We start from the raw sequence: 15,877 nt of genomic DNA, 5'->3' as shown, positions 1-15,877 counted from the left end.
TACATACACATTGTAATGAGTTTGGAAATACCAAATGAGATTGGTATTGAGAGGAAGTAAAGGTCACCCTTTCTATTAAGTTAATTATTGATAATTGATTTTTTTAACTTTCTTTGGGTCTTTTTCCTCTATGTATGTGATATTCAAAACCAATATGCTTTATTATCTAACATTCTTCTCACTTAACATTTATCAAAAAGGAAATTTTAGTTAATTAGTTTCTATACTGTTTCCTACTTTAAGGATCTTAAAATAATTAACAGTGAAGGTTATGTGTGAGCTGTTATGTGGATGAATGAAATAAAGTTCAGCATAGATAACCTAAATAAATACATTAGAAATTCATGTTTGCAAGTATATCCCTGTTTTTGTGTTTGAATATTTCAAATGTTTCATATTTTCTAATATTTATACTTAATTAGACCATGTAAATTTTTATTTAGTATTTTTAAATGATAAATGTTAAACAGACTGCTCCACTTGAAGCTGACAAAAAAGCACTAGAAAGCTTCCTTCACCTTAAGTGAGGTGGTAGATATAAAAGCACTATAAAAATAGAGATTACAGGGCGCCTGGGTGGCTCAGTTGGTTAAGTGCCTGCCTGTAGCTCCTGTTATGATACCAGGGTCCTGGGGTCTAGTCCCGATTCAGGCTCCCTGCTTAGCAGGAACCTGCTTCTCTGCCCCTTCCCCAGCTCATGCTTGCTCTCTCTCTTTCTCTCTGTCGCTCACTCTCTCTCTAATAAATAGATAAAATCTTAGTTTAAAAAAAAAAGGAAATACAGATTACACTTGAGTTTAAATAAAAATCTGAATAAATACTATAGAACTGTTGCTTACTCAATATTCTCTTAATGACTTGTAAAAGGTATATGGAGAATCATTAACCATTAATAGTCACCTGCCATTTATTAAGATCACATTTGTGTGATATAAGGAATCTGCAAACTTGGAATATCAGTTATATTTTATTATTGAAGGTTGCCTGCCAAGTGGCAAGTCATTTCATAGGCTATGCTCTAAAATATATCATTTTACTGATATCCAAGAGACATCCCAGTATGTGATTAATAAGGCAGAAGAAACTTTAAGCCAGGGATATTTTTGTCTTGGTAATGCATTTATTTGAGACAGCAGTTCTTAGAAACCAGAAAAATAACACCAACAACCTTCAAACTAATTCTGACTCTAAAGTTACAGAAATTTCAACGGAAGTTAGCATATTTATATACTGAATTAAAATTCCTGAACTTGTGGGGTGCCTGGGTGACTCAGTTGGTTAAGCATCAGACTCTTGCTTTCAGCTCAGGTCATGATCTTGGTCGGGGCATGAGATCAAGCCCTGTGTCAGGCTCCATGCTTAGCGGGGAGTCGGCTTGAGGATTCTCTCTTACTCCCTCTATCCCTAACCAACCCCCTCGCCCCCACATGCATCACTCTCTGTCTCTCAAATAAATAAATTTTTTAAAATGTAAAATTATGTGCTTTTTAAGCCCCCAAATTCATCATACTAAAGCATGTGTGTGTATTAACAATGCAGTTTTTACAGGTGGTGTTTCTACTCAAGTTTTCACATTAATTGAGGCTTGATGTTTTTATTTCAGTTTAAAGGTGTTGGTATTGATCAAATCTAATCAGTAGCACCTAGTAATGAACAAGACCCTGAATATTAAAATGCTTATATGTTCTCTCTAAATTCTTTGGGCTTCAGTAAAATAGAAAGATATCATATACCAAGAAGAGTCCTTGGCAAATGACATACAGTGGAGTTACAAGTTAATTTTCCTTTTGGACAATTTAATGATATGAACAATGAGAAACTTCTTCAGTTGTTATACATAAAAATATATATTTGTATTTGGGTGGAAGGCAGATAATTAGCTGGCTCTTCAAAGCCTTTTGTTAGTGGAAGTGAATGTTAACAATTCTTTATAAATTGAAGTTGTTCTCTCCCAGGAACTTCCACACTGTATTACCAAAAAAAAAAAAAAAAAAAGTCAACTCTTGCTTTTAAGTAAAGGAGCCTCTCCATCTTATCTGTCACTTGCTTCTGACATCAACACCCTATTCACAACCTTAGTATCATTTCTGATAATGGGTAAGTGACAAGAGTGATTAGACATATGATAAAATTCAGAAAAAAATAAGATGCAGAATTAATAGCCAACTGAGTTTTCCTAGGCCATCCAATCAACTACTTGCAGAGTTAAAAATAGAAGTTAAGTCTAATTCCCACAGCTACTGCCAGATCAGAGCCCGACAACTCTGTGTTGGCTTCAACCTCTCCCACCAGTGGTGTTACCTGCACAGAGACATCTTCCCATGAGGCTCAGGGTCATTTCAAGGCTTAGTTTAACTAACATGGGGGGGGTGGTAGGAAAAGAGTTCATAAACATTTGGGAAAAGTTGTGGTGATGAGGTCTGGTTGTAAACTGTGCATGAGAATAAAAAGGACAAAAATTGGAAACATTTATTAACCTTTACAATGTTTCACATACTGCACTAGGTTCTCTTTTATGTTCTCTTCTTTAATCTTCATAACAACTCTATTTTCCTGTTTTAAATACCAAGAAACCACTCACAGAGCTTAAATAACTGACCCTAAGTCACATAGCTAGTAAATCGTACAGGTGGGATTCAAACTAGTTGGGATTCAAAGCTCAAATTCACTTCTTAAAATATATGATTAAAAATATTAATAAAATATATGATTTAGACAGAAGTGGTAACCCAAACACCCCAAATAAGCAAACAAACAAAGGGAGGGAAAGTTCTAGTGATCAGCATACTTGGAAGATGATGTTTAGAGCTTTCTTTTTTTTTTTTTTTTAAAGATTTCTATTTATTTATTTGAGAGAGTGCATGAGCATGAGAAGGGGTAGGGGCAGAGGCAGAGGGAGAAGCAGGCTCCCCGCTGAGCAGGGAGCCCAACACGGTACTCCATCCCAGGACCCTGCGACCATGACCAGAGCCGAAGGCAGACACTTAACCAAATGAGCCACCCAGGTGCCTCATGTTTAGAGCTTTTTGATTCGTTCTGAAAGTGATCAAAAGCTGCCTGAGAGCTCTGAGTAAAATTAACAAATTGTACAAAAAACTAATTTTATATTCAAACATTTTGAGATCAACTCAATTCCTTTGCTTTCATAACACTGTACTGCCATGTTATTTCATTTTCCTTTTCCTTTATTAAGGGGAAATTCAAACATTTAAGTTTTTGGCCTGAACAAGTTAGTGTTTTTTTAAAAAAATGATAACCGAGATGCCAACCTTCCACCACTTATTCAATGAACTGTTTAGTGTCAGATCATTTTAGTGTCAGATTTAATGATTGTGGTGAAATAGCGTCTTCACAAAGCCCCAGTGAAGATGTTACAGGACCACTATCTCAAACCTGCATACAGGTGGAAAATGCTTTCAATCAACTGAAATTTTGCTTTCTCCATGACAGTGTTCTTTACGATAAATGAGATTGAAGAAGGCATGGAGATAAGAGAACCACTGACTAACAGTTTATTATTAAAATCTGTATCTTACACTATGAAGTTTCTGAAAGTCCAAATCCACTGTAGTTGAAGAAAGAAGGGTAATATCATATTCTTCTGTCCTGGGTAAATGGTCTGTGCTTGGCTGAGTATCTTAAACTGCTTACTAGATATATCTCAAGCTTTAATATGCATCATTTCTGGAGCACCTGGGTGGCTCAGTCCTTAAGCGTCTGCCTTTCAGCTCAGGTCATGATCCCAGGGTCCTGGGATCGAGCCCCGCATCGGGCTCCCTGCTCAGCGGGAAGCCTGCTTCTCCCTCTCCCACTCCCCCCGCTTGTGTTCCCTCTCTCACTGTCTCTCTCTGTCAAATGGATCTTAAAAAAAAAAAAAATGCATCATTTCTAATTCCCACCTTACCCAAACCTCAGAGGGAAGAGAGTATGGTTTAGCAAAAAGCAGGGGAGGGTAATTCCATCCATAACTCATCCCCACCACACCTACAAAAATAATCACAATGAACATGTGTAGAATGCCAATTATTTTGTGTTGGGGGGCAGCTTTCAAAACTAAATGGTATCGGGGCACCTGGGTGGCTCAGTCAGTTAAGTGGCTGCCTTCGGCTCAGGTCATGATCCTGGAGTCCCGGGATCGAGTCCCGCATCGGGCTCCCCGGTCAGCCGGGAGTCTGCTTCTCCCTCCAACCCAACCCCTTCTCATGTGCGCTCTCTCTATCTCTCATTCTCGCTCTCTCAAATAAATAAATAAAAATCTTTTAAAAACAAAAAAAAAACTAAATGGTATCGATTTATTTTGTTGTTCAGCAAATATTTTATAAATGCCTATAAAGCCAAATATGAAACTAATCATTTGACTTGCAGAAATTTTTATGCTCTTGATATTTTAGTTTTAAAATAACTGTATACATTTACTGAGTGTTTACCATAGTATGTGAAACTAATAAGCTCTGTAGAAACCTGAACACTTACAAAATATACCAAATACTACTGTTTCATGCTTTGCTTTGCAATCCTAGGCTGTTCTCTAAGATGGAGAAGATGTAACAAATGAAATTTAGATTTGTCTTCTACAAGAGCACCACCCATGTCTTGACTAACTTTTATCAATGAAGATTCTCAGGTTATTAAAAGACTCTAACCAGTAGACAATCCTAATAAATACGGATGTGTCACAATAGTTAAGAATGTCAGCCCTGTTGCATTTTGGCTTGATCCACTGCAGGAAAGCACAAATTACTTGAAGGCAGTTTCCCCGAAAATAAGTCACTTCCTTAAGATGAGAGATTAATTTGGATGAACAATGATTCGTCACAATTTATTTTGGAGGGTAGTAGTTAAAAAAATGCGAATGCAGTCTTTTCAGAATGAAGCCTAAAAGTGCATTGTTCTCCAGTGAGCTTATCTTTTTTTTCTTTAAATTTTTTATTGTTATGTTAATCACCATACATTACATCATTAGTTTTTGATGTAGTGTTCCATGAGTCATTGTTTGTGCATAACACCCAGTGCTCCACACAGAACGTGCCCTCTTTAATACCCATCACCAGGCTAACCCATCCCCCCAGGCCACTACCCTCTAGAACCCTCAGTTTGTTTTTCAGAGTCCATCGTCTCTCATGGTTCGTCTCCCCCTCCGATTTACTCCCCTCATTCTTCCCCTCCTGCTATCTTCTTCTTCCTTTTCTTTTTCTTAACACTGGGTATTTACCACAAAGATACAAATGTAGGGATCCGAAGGGGTATGTGCACCCCGATGTTTATAGCAGCAATGTCCACAAGAGCCAAACTGTGGAAAGAGCCAAGATGTCCATTGACAGATGAATGGATAAAGAAGATGTGGTATATATACAAATGGAATATTATGCATCCATCAAAAGGAATGAGATCTTGCCATTTGCAACGACATGGATGGAACTGGAGGGTGTTATGCTGAGTGAAATAAGTCAATCAGAGAAAGACATGTATTATATGACCTCACTGATATGAGGAATTCTTAATCTCAGGAAACAAACTGAGGGTTGCTGGAGTGGTGGGGGTGGGAGGGATGGGGTGGCTGGGTGATAGACATTGGGGAGGGTATGTGCTATGGTGAGCGCTATGAATTGTGCAAGACTGTTGAATCACAGATCTGTACCTCTGAAACAAATAATGTCCAGTGAGCTTATCTTATAAATAAACCCCATATGTGTAATTATGCTTTTCTAAAATTTTCATGTTACTGTATAGAACAAATTTTAAAATCTTTAAAATCTTTTAAAGTCTTTACAATATTTAAAATATGACAGTCTTTGGGGTGCCTGGGTGGCTCAGTCGGTTAAGTATCTGCCTTTGGCTCAGGTCATGATCCCAGGGTCCTAGACGAGCCCCACATCGGACTCCCTGCTCAACAGGGAGTCTGTTGCTCTCTCTCTCTCTCTCTCTGCCTCTCCTGCTGCCTCTCCCCCCACTCATGCTTTCCCCCCCTTTGTCAAATAAATTAATAAAGTTTTAAAAAATTTTGACCATTTTTAATTTGTACTCGGACTTGGTGAGTCTGACAGATTATTCTCAGTGATTCCATTGGGTATCCACAAATTCATATTCAACATTATTTTTTGCAAGTCCTAGCAGGATTAAGTTTTGTGAATGGATAGAAGTGTCTTAACACCCTGGTTGTTTTTCACTACATTTCAATTATCAGAGAACCTGAGTGTGAAAAAGCACGGAGAGGAGTGTTAGAAATGGCATTAAAGATTACTGACTTCTTGGTTTATGCAGTCAGATTCTGCAGTATACAACAGAAGGAACAAAGTAGGTTGTACTGCTGCTATGATTGCAATGACCAAAAAATCCAGTATTTCTACCCTTAGTCTCATCAACATGGCAGTGCATTGATTAAGATGTGAGTCTCTTGTTGCTTATTTGGGCAAAGGTCAGAATGCTTATTGTTTCATGCCTGCTTTTAAAAGAAGGTTTGATCAGACAGGAATAAAGACAAAAGTAAATAATAGAGAAATGCTTATTAAAAGGTTCTCCATCCCATCAACCAAAGAAAAGGCATACCTTAAAATACTATTGTGAAACATCTAGGGTGTGTCTATCTATGTTCTTGCAACCTTTCAGTTTTAAGTAGCTTTTCAAAAATATGTTATAAACATGTTGTTTCATCCTTGACATTGTAGCATGTTAATGTCTAATTCGGGTAAAACATGATGCAATCCCCAGCAAGCTCTTTGTTTCCCCCTCTTGGACAATGGAAATCAAGACAATCTTCTGAGAAGGGTAGTGAAAAGTTCTGCCAATTCTGTTTTACTTCATGTGTACCAATATTCTGTAGTTTAGCTTAAATACAACACTCCTATCAGGATAAATTAAAAAGGATACACTAAAGAGAAACTAAAGAAAAAACCCCTCGAGATAAAAGATTTACTATAATACAGGTACATAAATTTGAACTAAAAAACAGACCAAATTTTAGATTAGGTTGGATTCAAATGACCCATTGCTGGAGCTTAGAACACACACACACACACACACACACACACACACTGTAGCTGTAAATGTTTCTAGTTTTCTACACTGTTGTTATAAGACTTGAATGACATCTGTGATGTACTCTGTAATATCTTTGAAATGATAGAATGTGTTGAGAGACTTGAAATCTGTCAAGACTTGTGTATAATATTTTTCCTCCATGAACTAGAAATGAAAAAAGTGAGAATATTTCCTTGCTCAAATCATGATAAATGGATTCCCTTATATTACTTGCATTCATTTTTTTTTACTTGCATTCATTTCTAAGATAGCTTGAAATGGCTATAGAAAATACATAAATACTCTCTGTTGAAGTTTATGATTTTTATAGTCAACGTACTTTTTCAAACTATAAACATTCATGCGTTGTCTCTCACCCAACAATGCCACTCCAAGAATTTTTCCATCGAAAGTTAAAGCACCAGTCCTGGGTCTCGGCACCATCAACAACAACAACAAAAAAACAAACAAGAGTAAAAGCACCAACATATGAAGATGTGTAACTTTGTGTCCATTACCATATACCTCCAAATCATAAAACAATTTGGAACTTATATTTATCAATGGGTTTTCATTTAATAAAATTATGGCACATTCTTTGTACATACTAGGCATCTACTAAAGGTGATATGGTAGTGTTTTGTGCTAGATATCATTAATATAATAGGCAATGTACTGAAAATGGTCTGCAACTAAAAAACACCATGGGGTGTGTGTGTGTGTGTGTGTGTGTGTGTGTGTACACACACATATATATTATTCAGCCTTAAAAAGTAATGCAATTTTGACACATGCTGCAACATGGATAAACTTTGAAAACATTATGCTAAGCAACAGAAACCAGACATGAAAGGATAAATACTGTATGATTCCACTATATGAGGTGGCTAGAATAGGCAAATCCACAGACACAGAAGTAAATAGAGTTTACCAGAGGCTGAGAGGAGGGGAGATGAGGGGTAACTGTTTAATGGGTACAAAGTTTCTGTTTGGGAGGATGAGAAAGTTCTGAAAATGGAGAGTGGTGATAGCTGCTCGACACTGTGAATGTACAATCAATGAATTGCATACTTAAAAAATGCTTAAAACAGTTAATTTTGTTATTGCTATTTACCACAATAAAAAACAAAAATCCACTATAAAATAAAGTATAAATTTGCCTTGCATTAGGAACATTATAAAGTTTCCATAAAATTGCCCTTCTATAGGGCACCTGGGTGGATCAGTTGGTTAAGCATCTGCCTTCAATGCAGGTCATGATCCCAGGGTCCTGGGATCCAGCTCCCACATCGGGCTCACTGCTGAGTGAGGAGCCTGCTTCTCCCTCTTCCTCTGCTGCTCCCCCCAACTTGTGCTCTCTCTCTCTCTATGAAATAAATAAAATTTTAAAAATTGCCCTTATTTTAGGAGCTTATACAGGTATTATCATATTTTGGGAAGTATAAGGAAAGCAAAAGCTTAAGTTGGCCTCTTGAGTTTTCTTTCTCTCCGTCTGTTTTTTTCTAGATCAATGTAGTCACACTTCTTTTTGAATACTAGCATCAGCAACCCATGCTAGCTAGTACTGGTCTCTTCAGGTATCAGTTAAGAAATTTTAATGCACTTTTATGCTGACAATTGTTTTATAACCTAGGAGGGATGAACGTAACTTGTCGCTCCTCCCTTAACTTGGCAAAAGCAAATACATTACTGCAGACAGCATTCCCAGAAACAGTAACTTTGAGGCCGACATCCATCCATCCTAAGAAAACTGAGTATGTTTCAAAGTAGCCTACACTGCTCAACGGCTGGCGATGTTCTTCTACATATCTCGCACTACAGTACTCTAAGTGTAGAACTGTTTCTTTTTTTATAAAAAGTGGTTTTGATTGGAAAACCCTAAATAAGTCATTTGGAATGTGTAACATTCAGAACTCCCCCTGGGATTCCTTTACCATGAATCAGGGTTCTTTGAATCACTTTTCTCACTGGCACCTGTTTCTGAATCATCTCAGCTGTCTTTGTGCCAGTGATAATGAAGAGCTCTCATTTTACGTTCTAAAGCAGGGAGAACAATAGAAGGAGAATGTCATTTCAAGTACCAAAAATGTCTGGGCTAATAAAGGACACATATACTGTCAAAGTGAGCCCAGAGTAGATGTTCTGAAACCATTTGCGAAGGAGTGCTTTAGTGGGTCCTTAAACACCTGCAATTGTATGCAAAATGCTATGTGTATTTGTGTGTGTTTGTGTGTATACTTGGGGAGTAGATGCACAGCCTTTGTTGAATTATCAAAGGGGACGTTAAGACCCAAAAGTTCGAGAAACAGTAGAAAGATTAATTACAAAACAATTTTTAAACTACTCTGATAGGTCTGACCTTGCATTTTTATAATGCTTCTCTTCACTCTTAACACTCCAAAGGGCGGCATGGTAACATGGAAAGAATGTCTGCTAAACATTTAGGTGACATCTTTGAGTCTGTTTCCTCAAAGTAAAATTAGCGTAGAGTAGAAAGCTGAAATTTGATACCACAGAGGAAAGTACCTGGCAGAGTGCCTTGAAACTGGACAAGTACTTATATATGTAAGGCACCTTCTCCTGCTTATTCTTTTTCAGTAGAAGGCAAGCATGTTGAAAGAAGATACAATATCTTCTTTAAAGTTTTGTTTTGGGGGCGCCTGGGTGGTTCAGTCGTTAAGCATCTGCCTTCCGCTCAGGTCATGATCCCAGTGTCCTGGGATGGAGTCGTGCATCGGGCTCCCTGCTCGGCGGGGAGCCTGCTTCTCCCTCTCCCACTCCCCCTGCTGTGTGTGCTCTTGCCTGTTCTCTCTCTGTGTCAAATAAATAAATAAAATCTTAAGAAAAAAAGTTTTGTTTTGTTAAGCTTAGCATACTTTTAATATGTATGAGCTAATATACATTTAATGACATGTAAGCCATCAGTAACTTTTGTTGAATTATTTGAATGGGCTTTCACTGTATTTATTATTATATAAATATTTTTAAAAAACTAAACAGTACTTGCACACATTTTGGGAGCCAAACTTGATGAATGGTGAAGAGTAGATAGAGATATACCCCTGAAATAATAACCAGTTTCTTCACTAAAATCAAATTGTTGAATGTCTACTATGCATATACAAAATGTTCCTGACTTATGATGGTTCAATGTATGATTTCTCAACTTCATGATCGTGCAAAAGAGATACGCATTCAGTAGAAACCACAATTCAATTTTTGAATTTGGATTTTTTCCCAGGCTAGCAAGCAGTACAATAATCTCTCATGATGCTGGGCAGTGGCCGTGAGCCACAGGTTCCAGTTAGCCACGTGGTCATGAGGGTAAACAACCGATACACTTAACAACCACTCTGTACCTACATAATGATTCTGTTTTTTCACCTTCAGTATAGTATTCTATAAATTACATGAGATGTTCAACACTTATTATAAAATAGGCTATGTGTTAGATGATCTTGCCCATCTGCCAGCCAATATAAGAGTTCTGAGCTCGTTTAGGGTAGGCTAGGCTAAGCTATGGTATTTGGTGGGTTAGGTTTATTAAATGCATTTGACTTATGGTATTTTCAACTTATGATGGGTTTATTGGGATGTAAGCCCACTGTAAGTCAAGGAAGAACTGTATGTAGCTAGGCACTATACTATGAGTTGCAGGTAATAAAAGGTTATCAGTCACAAACTGTGCTCTCCAGAGCTATTTTAGGAGAACAAGGCATTGGTTCACACTAAGGAATAGACCAAGACAGAAAGTGCAATAGGAATTTAGACAAGGGAAAAAATTCATCTGATACAAGGATGGTGGGTATGGGGAAAGCTTCATGGAAGTGGCAGTGTCTGATGTGAGCAAGGTTTCAACACATACAGGGTGAGGGAAAGGAACAGATGAGGACATATAGGCATGACATCATGGGGCACAAAGTAGAAATAAAAACCACTTGGTTTAGGCTGATCATAGAGTAGCTTAAGGGGATTGGTGAGAAACTAGATAAAGAGATATCTCAGTGACTGATGCATATTACTTATTAATAATACTTTTAAACATGAATATTTAATTTAAAAAGAACATGGATGAGAACTTAAAAATAAAGACATAATGAAAAAGGTGAAATATTACATAAATTTGGCAGTTAGGAGGGCACTGACAACTTTGAAAATAGCACTTTTTCTACTTATTCTCAGTGGAGACACTGGGTGAATAGAAATACACTTCTTTAGCTTTATTATTTCTACTTTTTTTTTCTTTTCCATGTTTCAAAATCTCAAAATAAGTCTATTTTAGTTGTAGCTAATGGCAGTAAGACAGCACCAGAAAATGCCTTTTGTTATGAGAGGTCAACTTTGACGCCTAAATTTGTACTAAGTTACTGATAACACTGACCACCCACCATACTAAATGGTTTTTTTTAATGTGATTAGAAAGCAATAGATTGACTTCATTCTATCTTGTCAAATCTACAAAAATGCCTGCAGTTCATTCAGCATCTAATAGTGCACATCCCCTTTTTTAATTCCTCCTCCATCTCTTGAACACCAGGTAATTAATTTTTCCTTTCCCTGGGAAACATTTAAAGAAAAGGAAATAAAGTCATAAATCAATTTCAGTCATGAAATCTTGAAGTCATACACATATTTCTTCTTAGGGCTCTGAATTTTGACACTTTTCTCAGAAAAGTTGTTTTATTTAAACACAACAAAGTCCAAATTCAGAAATCCTTTACATTTATTTATCTTCCTCAGTTGCACTGAAATGAAAAATTAAATTTTCTAACTTATTTTCTCTCTCCCCAAAAAGGCTTCTCCGATGCAGGTCCATACCTTAGTGAATTCATCTCCCCTATAAAATCACTGGCAGGTATGACGCCAGCTTAGGCAGTACTAGTCCCCTAATTCTGACCCATTTCTTTTCAAAGAATTCGGTTTCTTCAAGAAACCAAGTAACAGACACTTTCAATTTCTAACTATTATTAGGATATTCTCATGCACTAATAGTCAACACAAAGAAAACTCAAATTACAGAAATTATTATTGTACCTAAGATCAATTATACTAATCTGTACTTCATAATTTCTTAAAAATGAATGATTATATTAACATTTATTACCACTTATTATTCAGAATAATTATATAGTTAAATATTTTAAGACTAGTAAAGGTGGTAGAATGAAGGGTTTTGTTGTTCTTGCTCTTTGTTCCCTTTTCTATTTGGTGTGCCTGATTCAAAATTATAGAATCTTGACATTTTAATATTTCAAACCCAAACCACACTCAACACATAACAAGAACATGCCAAAAAAAAAAAAAATCGGTGCTGAGGTTTTCATGATCCAGGGGAAGAGTTCCTGGAGTGGGCCACTTGGAGTGGGATTTGCCCACCCCCTCCACTCCCTCTGCCACATATACTAAAGGTAGAGACAAAGAAACCAACTCAAATCCTTCTAAAGTGTATTTTATAAAAAGAATTTGTATTCAGAAAAGCAATAATGGCATTTAATAGAATTAACATGATTTTTCAAAACTAATAGCTTTGTCTAAAAGCAATATTTTAAAAGGAAGGTAACCAGAGATACATTTTTAACTATAAACCTTGCCTCTCTTTTTCGTTGATCTTTCAATTTGCTAAAACAAAATTACATGGCTATGGGTCAGACTGTCTCATTTCAAATGTAAAAATAACAGATCCCCCCATTAAATAGAGTATTGGCACAGAGATACTTAGACACTGGCTTATTGCAAATGTTCTCTGTTGGTGAAGTGGCACATTTACAATCCCCATCACAGCCATCTTACCCATTTCAAAGCATATTATTCAAAAGTACATCATCCCTAGGTGGGAACAGGAAAAAGGCACTTGAGCTCAGTTGCAAGAGGTTTGTGGGGGAGATCTTAGAACAAGTGGTCAGAACCCCTAAATGGCAAGATTGACTTGAGGATGCTCAAATAACCTGAGGCTTAGATTGGCCAGCTCAAGTGGCTTTCTGAATGCCTGTGGGGAAAGCCTCTCTGGAAACTCTTCTGAGGTTACTGGGGAATCCTAGGACAAACACACTGCTTGCTTTTTGGGGAGGACCTACCCCAAATCCTATTAAGGTGGTGTCTCACAACCCAGCGGGACTAAAAAAAGCTTCAAGAAAAACTGGATAGACACATTCACATTTGTACTTCCATCTATGCCTATGCACAGGCTGCAAAATATAAGTATGGTCCTCTTTCTGACACCCCAACAGATTCCGCTGTCCTCGAAATCCTCTTCTAGCCGCAGTGACTACGGCGAAGGGAGTTATCGGGAACCATGTTGGTCCGAGGCTAAAAGAAGGAATTTTCGTGCCATGTATTTGGGGGAAGGACACAGGTAACGGTAGACAGAGAGAATACTAAAACTGGTGTAGGGCAATGCCCTTTGTAGGTCCTTGACAAAAATCAGTCATGGAGCAGAGGTTGTGAATAGAAGCTGACAAGAGCTGGCCTGTGAATGGACCCGGCATCCCAGGGAAATCAATGAAGTAACTGACGAGAGAAGATGGTAAACGAAGGGAGAAGGTGGAAACAAGTGCTGCTCAACCCAAGCTGAACTCCAGGAGATAAGAGAAGTTTCTTCTCTTATCTGAGCCTCTTTCTAAAGGTTCAGTATTGAAGTAGGTGTTTGACATTGAAATGGGCACAGACCCATTCTGATACCTAGGAAGGGAGAAGACAGAGGAAGGTAGGAAAGATTGCTGATTACTTCCCCAAGCTGCCTCCAAGGACCTGCTGCTCCAAAACCACAAAATAAGCAAGTGAGGCTTGAAGCAGAAAGATAAAAGTGCAACTCCAGTTATTTCACATTTTGAATCTTCTTCAATGTCTAAGCGAGTCTGCCATTGAAACGGTCGACTATCTTTAAGAGTATAGAGGCTGACCGCCTTCTTTGTTTGCCCAGTAACACCGCTCCTCCAATCTCAAGCACTTGGCTGATTAACATTTCAATTCCAGTTGTTGCTCCTTTTCCCATTACAGAAGGCAGCAAGGATATTTCCCTTCTCTGTGGATTGCAAACCCCATTGTCACCCGAGCGGAAAGAACTGAGCGGCGTGGCGGAGGCTAATAATAGCCGAGCTGCTTACCTTGTCCGGATGGAGTCAGCGCAAGTCCCAGCGCCCGCTGCCCCGGGGCCGCAGTGCCACCGCGCCGGGCCGAGTCCGTGGTCAGCTCCGCCGGCCCCCACCCCACCTGCCGGCTGCAGCAGCTGCTCCCGCCGCCGCGCTCCGGCTGCATGAAGTCATCCCCCGCCCCGGGCCGGATCACCACATTCCGTGCCAGTCGCGGGGGGAGAGGGAGCTCTCCCGGCAGCGGGTAAGGGCTCCTGGAAACTGTGCCCGACGACCGCTACCCGTCCGGGTTTTAGGTTTCTTTTCTATTAATGCTTTTACGCAGGAAGCGCTGCCGGGTTGTGAACCGAGAGAGAAGGGCCAAAGAAACTTTCTCTGCATAGCGCCTTTCCTCCGAGAGCTCCCCTGTCACGCCCGCTGCATGGACAGCTCCATTCGGCTGTGTGGGTTTCCCACCCTCTTCATTTGCCTTATCAGTATTGTTCATTTCGCTGAATTTGAGACCGGGATTGTCTTTTTAAGATAAACATTCAAACACTCCGGAAATGTTTTAAATCGGCAATCGATCTTTGGAAGCCCCTTGTAGCACGCCTCACTTTCCCCCAACGCACACACACAAGTACGCACAGGCACACACACAGTCGAACCACTCAAAAGCATGAAAGCTGGGACCTCTCACCCTCTTGCCTACGTAATAGAACAGGAAACTCCCAAAGGAGTGGAGAAATAGGACCGACCAAAGAAAGCACTCGAGGAAACAGAGAGGGCTGGCCCCAGGATTTTGTTGCTGTTTAGTGGTGCATTTAGTGGACAGATGTTGCCTCTAACACCTTCCCCCCACCCTCACCCCTCGATTGGGCGGGCTGCTCTGGTGATAGCTGTAACATTTGGAAGCCAAGAAGCAGAAACCACATTAACAGATGGCCGTATCTTTTTTTTTTCCGCCCCGAAGGATTTATCAGAATTGGCCTTTGGAATAATGTAAGCAAATACACATATAAGCCCCTTCTTAACCTCTTTAAATTGGCGCCAGCTATTAACCTCTCTCTCTCTCTCTCTCCTTCTTTCTCTCTTTCTCTCCCTCCCTTCCTTTCTTTCTGCCAACCAGCTCAGCAGTTTGGGGAGTTAAGGGAAGAAAGGGCCAAGGATTTGCTCTCTTTATGGTGGAGCCAGCGATTCTTTCTCCCATTGTTAAGCCATTTTCAAGTAGAGACCTTCTTTGACAGAGTTCAGTGTAAGTGGAGTTTCCTCATTTAACTTACTTTTGGAATTCCCCTCATTAGGTCCAAGCCAGCTTTATCTTGTGGATTTGGACAGCAGCATAAGCAGTGCATTGCACAAGGCCAGGGAGGCACATCTGATCCATGAAGAGTTCCCATCTCTCAGTTTAGCAGTTCCAAAATTGGGAGGTAGTGTATGTAGCAACAGAATTCCAACAAAAATCATTAAGAATTCTTGGCCCTAGAATGAACGCTTTTTGGAAGCTGCAGCAATCTTTCATGCCTCTGAGCCTCAATTTCATAAAATTAAGCCGTTAATATCACCATAGTTCTTAATCTGTATCAAAGGGTATGTAGAATCTGGATGGGAGTATTCCATCTTTAGTTTTACTAACCTATAACTGAAATTTAGCATTTACTAACCTATAACCTTTAAATATAAATGCAGACAATGAACCACAATAATATTAGGAGTACCTGTGCCTTTGTCACCAACAGAAGTACAGATAATTTCCTATTTCAGTTTTTATAGATATCTCAAAATCACTACTC

General features: G+C 38.9%; 1 protein-coding gene across 2 annotated transcripts in view; it reads right to left on the bottom strand.

The window, feature by feature from the left end:
* The window catches only part of PKIA (cAMP-dependent protein kinase inhibitor alpha), a 92,538-nt gene extending 78,269 nt beyond the window's left edge, over positions 1-14,269 (bottom strand). For both annotated transcript variants that reach the window (XM_027620535.2, XM_027620542.2), the window contains exon 1: positions 14,121-14,269. The gene's annotated coding sequence lies outside the window, so the exon portion shown is untranslated. The remainder of the gene's footprint in view (positions 1-14,120) is intronic.
* Between the last annotated feature and the right edge of the window lie 1,608 nt (positions 14,270-15,877).

Source organism: Zalophus californianus, chromosome 4 (genome assembly GCF_009762305.2).
Source record: "Zalophus californianus isolate mZalCal1 chromosome 4, mZalCal1.pri.v2, whole genome shotgun sequence".
Taxonomy (NCBI): Eukaryota; Metazoa; Chordata; class Mammalia; order Carnivora; family Otariidae; genus Zalophus; species Zalophus californianus.
This window is presented reverse-complemented; position numbering and strand designations above follow the sequence as displayed.